This window comes from Platalea leucorodia (assembly GCF_965183815.1).
Source record: "Platalea leucorodia genome assembly, chromosome: 5".
In the NCBI taxonomy this organism is placed as follows: Eukaryota; Metazoa; Chordata; class Aves; order Pelecaniformes; family Threskiornithidae; genus Platalea; species Platalea leucorodia.
In genome coordinates this window covers 39654772-39666676 of record NC_138827.1, presented here as the reverse complement: position 1 = coordinate 39666676, position 11905 = coordinate 39654772, and positions in this window count along the sequence as shown.

The window sequence follows — 11905 nt, the reverse complement described above, 5'->3', positions numbered from 1 at the left end:
GAATGCCTCAAACACCTCGAAAGGGGAATACGACCTGAATATGACTTGGGAGATGGAGTACTCAGATACATGCTGCGATCCTGAGGAAGGAAAACCTAGGCTGAACTCGGACACACAGAGCTAAGAGTGTGCTGGATGGTCAATAATTAGCTGGGGAGGGGGGTGTGCAAAGCATTGCTGGTGGGGCTGATGGCTCAGAAACCTCCAGGTACGAGGCATATTGACTGTAACATATCTGAAGAGTTTCCTTGGCAGGGGGAAATCTCGAAGTGGCCTTTCTGGATTTACGGCTGCATTAGGAGGTTCTGTGTGCTGCTGTGACACTGTGGCCTGAGCTTTACCTTACCATGAGTACAGAAGAGTGTCTTTCTAGGGGCTCCTCTAAAATAACCTTAATTCCTGGACCCGTGGTATATTACTGTGAAGTGTCTTGGCCTCTGGTAGTGAACTTGTGGCACAAGGGAATATTTTCAAGGAAACACATGGCCAAAGTTTCAGTCTCTTTTCTAGTGCTGGTTTAACTGATCATTGTGTTGAAACCAATCTGTAACTCCCCTTTTGCGGGGTGTGATGTTCCTGCAGCTCCCGAGTGTTATCAGATTGATTTCAATGCAAGCTTAGTGTGTCTGAGTAAAGTTTTCAGGGTTAGTTTCCTGCAGTGCTTCACAGCCTGTGGGTAAGCTGTCTGGAGGGATAGGTTGGCTGCTGTAGTGGTCTTTCATGACCAGGAAAGCTGCAACACCCTGGAATTTCCAGTGGGGTTGGGAGGCAGTCCATTAGAGGTAGGTGTACATGCAGATCAGCATGTGGCTTGCACATTTTTGTTGTTCTGGGCAATATCTGTTGACTGTTCAGAGGGCACGAGAGCCCCAGGTGTCAGGTGTTATGTATCTGATGAAGAGATTCACTTGTGGAAAAAGACTCAGCAAAATGTTACTCTTGTACTTCTCAAGTGCTGCCTGGGATGTGTTGCAGACTGAAAGAGGATTATTCTAAGAGAGGTGGTCAAAGAGCATTGCTATAAATTTACAGTCCAACAGTCCCAAACAATAATTCTGTTCTGTACAAACTTCTACCTAGTGAGTTTGTCCCTAAGTTGTCCAGCAAACAAATATGTCACTAGGATTCTTCCAGTGAATATACTGAACACAAGTCTAGTTTTTTTCTTTTCTTCTATGCTTATTTAGTAAATATGGAAAAGAACCTCTTTTCACGCTCCTGTTCCTTCTGAAAGGCCCCTAAGATGAATGCCCATCAACTCCCACAATGAAACTGTTGGACAAAAGGAATATCCATAGGTTACTGAATGGTGCTGAAGCGCTTTTGCTCTAGTTCCCATGTTGCTTTGCCTCTCTCCCCCTCTTCCTGTAACGCAAGCTCTGCAACTGCCAAAGCCACACCTGACTGATGTTTTTTAGCAGGAGGGAGTAGACACACATGGGGAATTGACAGTCAGGATAGGAGGGACCTAAGAATTGAAAACTGAAGCAACTTACACCACTCAAGTTACATTTCTGTTGCTTTCAACCTTCTGACAAAAGCTGTTTCTCTGCTTAGATACGTGGTTTTTGCTAGAACTCTTTCTAATAAGCTGGGGCAAGAGAAATGGGAGAGAAGGGAGCAGTTACCTTCCCTTCCCTTGGAACAGTGTCAGCATTCCCAAAAGCTGCTGTCAGCTGGGAGCCAGGGCAATGGTGCCCAAGTTCTTGGAAAAAGCATGACCAGTATGAGACGCCAAGTACTTTGGAGGACCTGTCATGAAGCGATAAGGTCAGTAATTTCTTCTTCACCTGACAGACCTTTTTGGGTCTGTTCAGGACAAGAATGTATGGATTTGTTAACGTACTCACCAGTGATCCTTAGCCCTCCAGCTATCATGTGGGTGAGTCGCAGATGCAGGAATGCACGTGCGTGCACACAGTTTTACTGTGCGTTGCGGCACTTACAGCTGGCTTTCTTCCTGTGGTTAAAACCTTCACGCACGCTTCTTGGGATCTGAGCACAACGCAAACAACCTTGCAAAGTAAACACATCCACCTAGAATTTTTATTTTTCCAAATCACTCCTTTAGCTAATGTTTCAAAGACACATACGCACCACATCTGGTGCAAACCAAATATTTTCAGTCTGTTGGATCCGAGTCAATATTTGCCCAAGGTATTACAAAGATGATCATGAAGTTCTGGCTAAAGGGAAAAGTGCCCTCGTTGAGGATTGGTCTTGGACTTACGTGTGAGCAAAGGGACCCAGAGCTTTGTGATAGGGCGTCTCTGACACCGCCGGTCCTGCGCTGCTGCTGCTGCTAGTGATAGTTTCAGGTGGCTTGCTGGATGACTGGCCTCTGTGCGCTTCTGCAGACAGGGCCTGACTCATCGCCGGTGCTGCTGGGGGACTGGCACTGCTGGTGCACCTTCTCTGACCTGCTGGGCCATTCCCCTGGGGCAGCCAGACGTGGTGGAGACATTTGCAGCAGAGGACTCCTTGCTGGAGCAAAGGCGGTGAATAAATCAGTGCAATCTGCCATGCTGGTTGTGCTCCTGTTCCAGATTTTTGCACCAAACTGCTTATTTTGTGTGACTTGTGGGTTCCTGGTGCCACTGCAGTCTCTGAGTAGGCTTCCTGCCGACAGACATGCTGTACTTGCAGTTGAGTTGTGGAAGCTGGCCTAATTCAGAGCTGAATCAATCCTAGAAATGGTATTAAAATGTGACTTGCCTTTCGGTCAACTGAGACTCGCTTGGGTAAACAAAGGTCAAATCTTTAGTTTCTTTTTTGGTATTTACATAGTTCTGTATATAGCCAAACTCCCATTGCCCCAAGAGCATTTAGGAGCTGACTCACATGTGACAGATTTGTCTAACTGACATCAAAGAGCAAGAACGTGCCTGTGGGATGACCTACATCCAATCCGTCAGAGTAAATCTGAGTGGTCTGTGCTCTAAACTGAACTGAACCTGTTTGTAGCTCCATAACCCAGTCAATACTACGTGGACTGCATCTAACTGATATAGCAAGAGTCTTACCGGTGCTGGCAGGGTGTTTCTGCAGGCTAAACTCGGCAACGGATGGTCTACTGGGGGAAAACGGTTGTTTCCTGGTCAGTGCTGACTATTGGAAATGCCAGGTCAGTAGGCGTTACTCTTATCTCCAGTACTTCTGCTGCAATTCTGCGTGGCTCAGCACATTTTGGGTTTGTGCTTATGGCAGCATCTGTTTTTCACTCTGCTCTTCCTCAAGGACGGGAACTAACGTAACACTAAGGGCTACTCTTTCTTAAACCCTCCTGGAGAAAGAACTGGCGCTCCGTAGCTGCACACCAGATTGTGGACAGCCTGAAATTCATTGCATTAAACTGGAAGTGGCGTATCCAATGCTATCACAAAACAGTCAATCCTCAGAAACCAGGGTGAAGGACGAACCCATTCCCAATGAGAAAGAGACCTCAGCGGAGAGGGGAGGTTACTGCGTGACAGGAGCCCCCTCGCAGTGGGATTACACCCTGCCTAAATGCTCCGCGCTTTGGGGTGCGGGTTGGTCCAATTAGCAGAATGCCCACAGCAGGGTTTGACGAGCCCTCTCCTCTTTCGTAGCAGGTATTATTTCAAATGCCTTTTTTTGGATCTCTTTGTCGCATTTAAAAAGTAGACTGGTTCAGTGCTGGCTTTTTTTCTTGCGGGTGACTTAGCAGTCATTACCTGCTAGGAGAAGTTATTCCTGGTGATTGCTGCGTGACTATAGGAAACACCGCGTGTTTAAAAGTTGCCTTACGGTTGGTGTTATGGTCCTTGTTCTTATTTGCCTATAACTGTCAGACTAACAAAGTAGGCTGAACTGTCTTATGTCAGTGCATGAACTTTTATGTTGCTGTTTGCTTGGGTTACAGGCAGTCACTGTGGTTCAGCAAGCTCCGAGAACGAGGTCTTGGGGAAATGTCACTCTGGCTCTGCGCCCTTCTCTTTGTGAAGCTGCAGTTCCCTCTCGTGGCACATTGGGTGGGATGTCTTCCCTTCTCTCCACATTCCCGTTTGGAGGGTCCCCACAGAACTGCTTCGTCCTGAGGGGGGAAAGACGCCTGGAAGAGTTCATCCCTCTCAAGCTGCTCTTCTGAGCTGGGCACTTTGTTCCTTCACCTCAAGGTGTGTGACAGGGAAATGGCACCTATACCTGGGGAGGCTAGGGAGTATGGACTTTCCTTAATGACCAATTACCTCTACGTCGTGCTTGTACCTGCATGCCTGCGAGTGATGTCTGGATGACACCGCTGGGTTTGCTGCAGTCCCTTCCTAGAGCAAAGCAGTGACTCTCCACTATGTACCAGGGAATCGCTCTGCAGCTGGCTTCAGCTACAGACTTGAGGCTGGCACACAGATCAGAGGTCTTTTGACTCCTGCTGTGTTGGTGGTGGGTAACAGTTTGGTACCATTGCTCCAGGACATTGGGATCAAGGCTGTAGCAAATGTCTTGGGTTTAGTATCAGGGTTCTACCTCTGTCCAACCTGCAAGACCTACTGCAAGCTGTGAACCCACAATTCGTACAGGTTTGGTGGAGACTTTCAAGGTCTCTGCAGCTAAATTCCCTTAAGATGGTTCCTTGCCTCGAGGAGGCAGAGGTGAGAGCAGGCAGGCTACCTCCGTGGTCCTCCTCCTCCCCCCACGGCCTCAGGACACGAAGTGCCAGGGTGAGAAGGGTGGGACAACTCACCTAACACAGGTGGAGGACTCCTGGAGCATAGGGGAGCAAGGGCAGGTGCTCTGAAGGAGACTCTGAAATCTGGGACAAGGACCCCGGAATTGGAAATGAGCAGGGACAGGATGTGCGCACGACTGAGGGAGCTGGAGCTTGGAAGCTGCAGTCGTGCTGGAACCTCATTGCCACACAACAGCTTTTCTACTAATGGGTTTTGGGGTTTCCCCCCAAGCAAAACTTGGCCAACACTTAATAAATGAACATGCTTATGGTTGCAAAGGCAGGCGTCTCATGGCAATGCCAGCATTTTCAGTGCTGCTTGTGCACATCCATCACTATATGAGCTCTGACTGCAGGACCACAGGCTGCTCTCTATCCAGAGGATATGCTCTGGGCTGACCTGCTTTGGGAGGACTCGAGACTGGGTAACAAAGAAGGTGGTTTTCTGTATGATCCCTGTCTCGCTGGCTGCAAAGGTTGATGGGTATGTGAGTGGGAAAGGCAGGAAACTTTACAGGGTACCACTTCCTTCACACGTGCAGCGGGAAGCGTAACTCGCAGTCATGCCGCTCATGAGCAGCGCCAAGCCACGGAGGCTTCGTAGCGGCTGGCGTGATGCAGAGCCTGGTCTGACTGTGGGTTCGGAGGGGCTGCGTGGTTTGTTACAGTCGGGTGGGACTGCTGCTCCGTCACAGAGCAACGGTGTCACCGCTGTGGGCAATGTGCGCTCTGTGCCCCCAGCTCTGAAAACTGAGAATACCCTTAACAGCCAAATACGTGACACCCGTTTGTGAGCATTAAGCGAGGACAAGAAAATCTGCAGTGAAACGTGGTGGAAGCCATTTCACAAGAGAACAGTTTACCCCTAACCTCACTATGATGGAGGATGCATATCTTTTGGTGGGAAAATAGTTCAGTTGAAGGATGTCTGGTTTAGGTGTTAGGAGTGAATAATAATTCACCAGTCCTGTTAGAACTGGAAAGTTCTGATTAAGAAGTGGTGTAAACACCTACAGGTGCGGTGTTTCTGTGATGGTAATAACACTGAAGATGATGTGCTGTATCTACCCTGTACTGCAGCAATAACAGATGTGTGGCAGCAGTAAATTAGCAAAACACATGATTAGGGATCTGTAGAACTGAGTGTTTCAGGGAGAATACTGCTTTCTAGAAGTAAGCATCTCTGAACTAATACCTAAATCTAAAGAGAGAAGTGATTTCTGAGTGCAGTCATGAATTATGCTGTTGTGAACAAGGTGGTGTGCCCTGTCTCAATCTCTTTCATTCTTAGAGGCATGCTTTGCATAAACTGACACAGAAGTCACACCAGTTAAAAAATAAAAGAAATCCTTATGCACTAAATGACTACCCTTTATGTAGGACCTCATCACAACCTTGCATATTGAGAGAAATATAATTCTGTTAGTCCATTAGAAGTTTGAGGACTTTTTCTTATGCCCACACTCACAGTTGCACCTCCCTGTGGTTTCAGGAAGCCTAATGTAACAGATTAAGTGCTTTCTTGCCTATGGCTATTTTACTGGAAATCCTGGTAACGAAGACCTCAGAATAAGCATTTGTGTCAAAAAAAGCATGTTTTCAGTGCTTCCACCCTGGAAAGGGATGAAGTAAAGGTCTGTGTTTCTCTTTTATTATTATTTATTGTAGTTCTCCCGAGAGGACAGAGGGCTAAGCTATTCTGTCTCAAAATGTCAAACCTTAACCTTTGTGCAAACTTTATGAAGTTCAGCAAGCTCTGTGAAAAATGGGCCACTGTGATTGAATAACGTTAATGTGGAAATAGTTAACTCCCACACAACACTGTATTTCACCATCTGCAACATCGCTTGCTCTGCAATGGTTTCACAGGTCTATGACGCTTGCGCTGATTTTGTGGTGGCTCTCCTATTTATAATTACAACTGTACTTAAAGAAACATCTGTACAGAGATAAGTAGTACATTACATACGTAGGTGCAGATGCTAAAAACATAATTACGCTTTTGTGCTGAGCATTTAGTTGTGCAGGCTGACTTCACACCCTAGTATCCATCATTGCTTTCAGAGGCAGATTCTCATCCCATCACCAGAGCTTGCTTTCTTTTCTCCCAGGTGGGTTCTCTTTCATCTGGTTGTATTAAAATGCGTTTTGTGACCGTGTGATTCAGATCACTTTCTAACACTGACCTACCCTCCTTACCACCCTACTGCTCCACACGCTCTAATGTTCTCTGCCAATTCCACTGTTAAAGATTTCTAGCATCTGCTGCTCCCTCCTTATCTACCAAACCTCTGTTGTCATCCTCCTTCTCTTCCCTAAATGTCTGCTGATGTCTTCTCTCCTCTTACGCTTGTGCTCCTGAAGTTTCCATGCAGCAGCTGGTGCTGGTGGTTCCTTATCCCTCTCTCTGAACAAGCGCTCATCAGGGGCTCTAAGCTGGCAAGTCCAGCAAAAGCTGTTGGTCTGCTCTGTCACACACTGTACGCTCCTTGCCTGTTGTGCCGATGCAATTCACTGAATGAAAAATGCCTCCACACCGACAGGCTGGATTTAAAAATAATAAAATTTAAAAAACCCCAACAAACCCCCCAGAGCAACCCACCTACTGACGAGCATTTTTCACCAAGAACTAATACTTACAATCTTTGCTCATAGTCAGCCCCATTTACTACTGGATTCAGCTTTGAGATTCATCAGCAAGTTGGTTTTCAATATGCTTCATGTGTGTCCCTCTTTTTTCTCCTTTTTCTCCCTAATAGAATAGGTTTATTTTTAATAAGTATACCTGGTGGAAGAAACTCAAGATTTGCAGTCTTACTAGTTTGTAAGAAAAGCTTCCGTACATCTATTTCTTCCTTTGTGGTCCCAAATTAACCCGGACCTAGTGTCGGACCACTTGGCTTAAGCTTCCTTGGACCGTCTCTTATACCCTCTTTCATCTTTTACTACTGGAAACATACTGAAGTTCATTGCTGCTTTCAAATGTCCTCCAGTTTTGCAAGACTCTTAAAAACTAACATTAGTTGGTCTAGTCTATCCACAGTGTCACGAGAAAGGACCACATCCTCCTGATTTCTTTCTCACGGAGCCTAGAATAGTCCACTGTACCAGAGTGGCCACATTATCTTCTAAGGTCAGTTTAAAGCCCCTGGGCTAACCCGGTGAGTTTATCGTTAGGTGGCTGCAACGAGCAGCGCTCAGCCAGAGGACCTCTCCGTCCCCGCAGCGCTCCTGTCCCATGCCCTCCAAACATCTCCCGTGTAGCTCTGTCCCAACCATCGGCTCCCCCTTACATCTGTAGCCTCATCTTGTCTTCTTCAATGGGCAGGAAGGTTATAAATAGACAAGAAGATAGACAAAGTGGCCTGGATTCCTCAAAGACCTCAGCATTCACAACTGAGGCCAGAGCAAATGGTCTGCTTTTAGTCCCTTTTATTTTAAAGTGCCTGGCCTCAACGTACTTAACCATGTTCAAAACCGAGTCTAAAGGTTGCAGTGGGTATGTCTACAGATAGGACGCACATCTGATGGTGAATACTTACGAAAATCTGACCCAATTCAGCTGGAACGTTTCTGTTTGGTGTGGAGCCAAGTTTATAGTATCAGCAACATCAAGGCAAAGCACCAGATACAGAAAAAGATGCTCAATGAACTTTTATTTTTCTTTCAGCTCTGGGTAGGGTTAGGCAAAAGAGTAAGGGAGGTATTACAGCAGGTATCACCAAGAAGAAAGCAAATATATTTTGAATTTCAAAAGCATCTTCTACATGAAAGGGATTTTCCTTTGCAAAATGGTGGGATGACAGCTATTAATTTTGTGAAAGCCATTTTAGTCCCCAGGCCCTGAATGTGGGTACCAGGAGCTCAGAGTCTATTTCTGGCTCTATATCTGACATAGTCCACGTGCCTGGATGAGTCACTCCGCTCCCCTTTCACTTTCCTTTTCTGTGAAAAGGGGTTACCTGTCTTTGGAAAATGCTTTGAAATTGATGCTGAAACTGCTAATTGATAACCCTCTTAAGAGAGTCCTCAAATGGTAAAGAGCTCACCTCAATACACTGAAATGTGCCATAAAACGACCTTTAGCTCAGTCAAAAAAAATAGCAACTAAAAATAAGCACGATCCTGTGTAATCACTGATCAGTTTGATCAATCTTCAGTGGTGAATCTGTAATCTTGGTCAAAGTTCTGAAACTAGACAATTTCTTACAACAATTAGTTAAAAGTAGGAATGCATTTCTTCTTCCAGCAATAAAATCTTCCCTGAGGTTGCATTATGAAAGATAATGGCTTTAGGCAATAGCCTACAGAGATACAGGGGCTATTATTTGGGGATTCCTATATAGCAAGAAATTCCGAACAAAGCTGTTACTGCTCCTCATTACATTAGTTTTAAAACTAATTACTGTACTTCTACTAAGGAAAAACATGTTTGATTGTTCACGTAGTCTAATCTACAACAATTTGGAAAGACAAGTGAAAATGTAAATTTTTGCAAACAAAAAATTAATGGTGTGAAGTGTGTTAAAATGGCTGGATACCAGTTGATCATAATGAAATTTAACCCATCTTAAAATGAAAAGTGACTTTAAACTTGATTTTTTTTTTTTTCTCCCCTTTTCTGTATGTTTAGAAATGTTGAAGTGAAACACACTGTCAATTTGGACACTTTTTCAAGTTGAGAAATTAATCAAAACCAACCTTTTCCTGCAGAGGTTTCATTTTCAACCAAGTAGGCCTCTTCTGATTAAAGAAGTTGCATAAAAATTCTTAATCATCTCTGCACAGGAGCACTGCTGTAGCTGTCGGGTGATTCATATCTGTTTTAGAGACAAGTTTCATAATAATCTATAGATGCTGTTGTGAGAATCATTATATGAGTATCTTTGTCCGTCCAGCAACAGTCGCGTGGCTCGGGGGCAGTGTCCCAGCTTTAGCGAGGCCGCCCGTGTAAACGGGCACCAAACCAACAACACGCGTGAGCCTCTTTCAAGGAGCGAGGGGAGAGATGGCCGCTTTACCGTCCCATGCTGAAAAAACCCGAGCAGGTTCCCCGCAGTAACTCGGTGTGCGGACGGGAGGGTGGGAGGCACGGGGCAGCGCTGGCCAGGCAGTGCCGTCCCCTCCTCTTCCCCTTGCAGCCAGCGCGAGGGGTGGGAAGCCCAGGGTTCGCCTGTCGTGGAAACCGAACTGTTGGGTGGGAGCTTCACAGGGCCGGACAGGGAGCAGGCAGGAGGATGAGTGCTGGCTGTTGGAATCAGGGAAGGGGTGAAGCGGAAAGGAATGGCCAGGCACTGGGATGGGAAGAAGAGGGAAGATTTGGAAGACGAGGGAAGAGACAGGACCAGAGCAGAGAGAGGAAACAGGGTGGGGTGACTGTAACTCTGATGGCTGTGATACCCAGTTGTGAATTTTTAGTAAAAGGCTTTCAGTAGCGCTAGGTATAGAAAAAACTTGAAGTTGGTATTATCTGTGAAATACTGAATTCAATATTTTAAAAAGCCTGTGGCTCTTGGGAAGGGTACTTTGCTAGCTCTCGGGCTGTACGAGCGGATACTCTTGGGCTAATCTGCAGGGAACTTCCTTCCTCCGCTGGTAAAGGAAACAGGGATGTGAAGATATGTATCTATGCTGTTGTGCTTCCCCCCTGCCCCCCAACACACATGCTGCTTAGTACTGGTGACTTTATCAGCTTTGCTTCAGGCATCATCTCTCTTGTATTCAAGGTTATCAGATAGAGAAAAAAAGAATCCAGCTTTTGACTCAAACCATTAAAATATAAATGATGTAACCCAGAATCCAGCATTACTCTTTCTTACACAGATCTTTACAGAAGATCAGCAGTCAAGTACCAAAACTGGAGGTCAATGTTTTACCTTTGAATCACCAGATTTAAAAAAGGACGTTTCTTTCAGTGAAACCTGCACAACAGCATTATCTTACAGTTGCATATTGACAGGGAGCCTTCAAGGCAGCTAAATACATGTTTATAGCTCTGCTTTTAAATTTTAACTTTTTTTTTTTTTTTTAATGCTATGACAAATTTTGAACTGTAGAGATAAGGTGACAGCATGCAGTGAAGTGTGAACTGTGCTTGACAGTTTAATTAAGAAACCAGCTAGTTGGTCTTACATATTTTTTCAGCATGAACATGACCCCTTCTACTGCTTCTACGTGTCATTCTTTGCAGGACAGTATCATCATGAGGCCTTTTAGATAACTCATAGCATTACTGCCAAGCCAAATTATAAATATTCGGCACCTTAGCACTAGAGCATTGTGGACCAAATCTTGTCCCACATCAGCCCCTGCAGTGGGACGAGGGATGGCTTGCAGATAGGCACCACAGCTGAAAGAGCTGTGGGTCCTGCTATAGCCTGCCCGTAAAGACCTGGGCAAATCACTTCACTCCCCTGTGCTCAAACAGCCTTCTGTAACGTAGGGACCTGCTACAGCAAACCAGCAGCTGTGGGCCTGCTGGCTCAGGACGGGAGCTTTGCTCAGCTCCTGTCCAGCTCTCCTGTGCGCTCTCAGCGAGCAACACATGGGGGCTCTGATGCAGAGAGGCTCCGTGGCGCACACAAACCACGCGTTCCCAGTGAACAGGCCTCTCTTACCCTAGCGTGTAACTCAGCTAGCACAGGAACACCCGTGCTGCTTTTTGGCAAACAAGGAGCCCCATCTTGATCCCGCAGCAAGGCTCCAGTTTAGCTCAAAGAGAGATGAAACTCATCTTAACAAGAAAATACAAAGCGTTGTTCAAATTAACCTCTTCTTTCCGAGAGCAGCCTCTGCTTATATCGTAAGTGAGCATAAAAGCTAAAAGCATCAAGTGGCATTTGCATTTTTAAGAAACAATGCCTGCACCGAGCTGAAAACATTTCAGATTCATTCTTTGGAAACAATTTGTGTGATTTCTTCTGTTTTTCTTCAAGCGTGATTCTGTTTTTCTTCAGCACTGCTTGCTGCTTGGGGTGTGTGGTTTGACACTCAGCTTGTCAGTTTAGTATTTTGAGATTGTGAGTTTTTTGAAGAGGGCACATCTGTGGTTATAGAAGAAAAACAAGAAGCATCAGATGTTCAGTGTACAGAAAAGCAGAGCTTGGGAGGATCTTAGAAGTGAATAGTTAGCAGAGATGACACGTATTTGACCCAGAGCTGCTGAGGACTAGTGTAGTATCGGTAAAATCACTTATTTTGCAAGTTTTCAAATGCCCT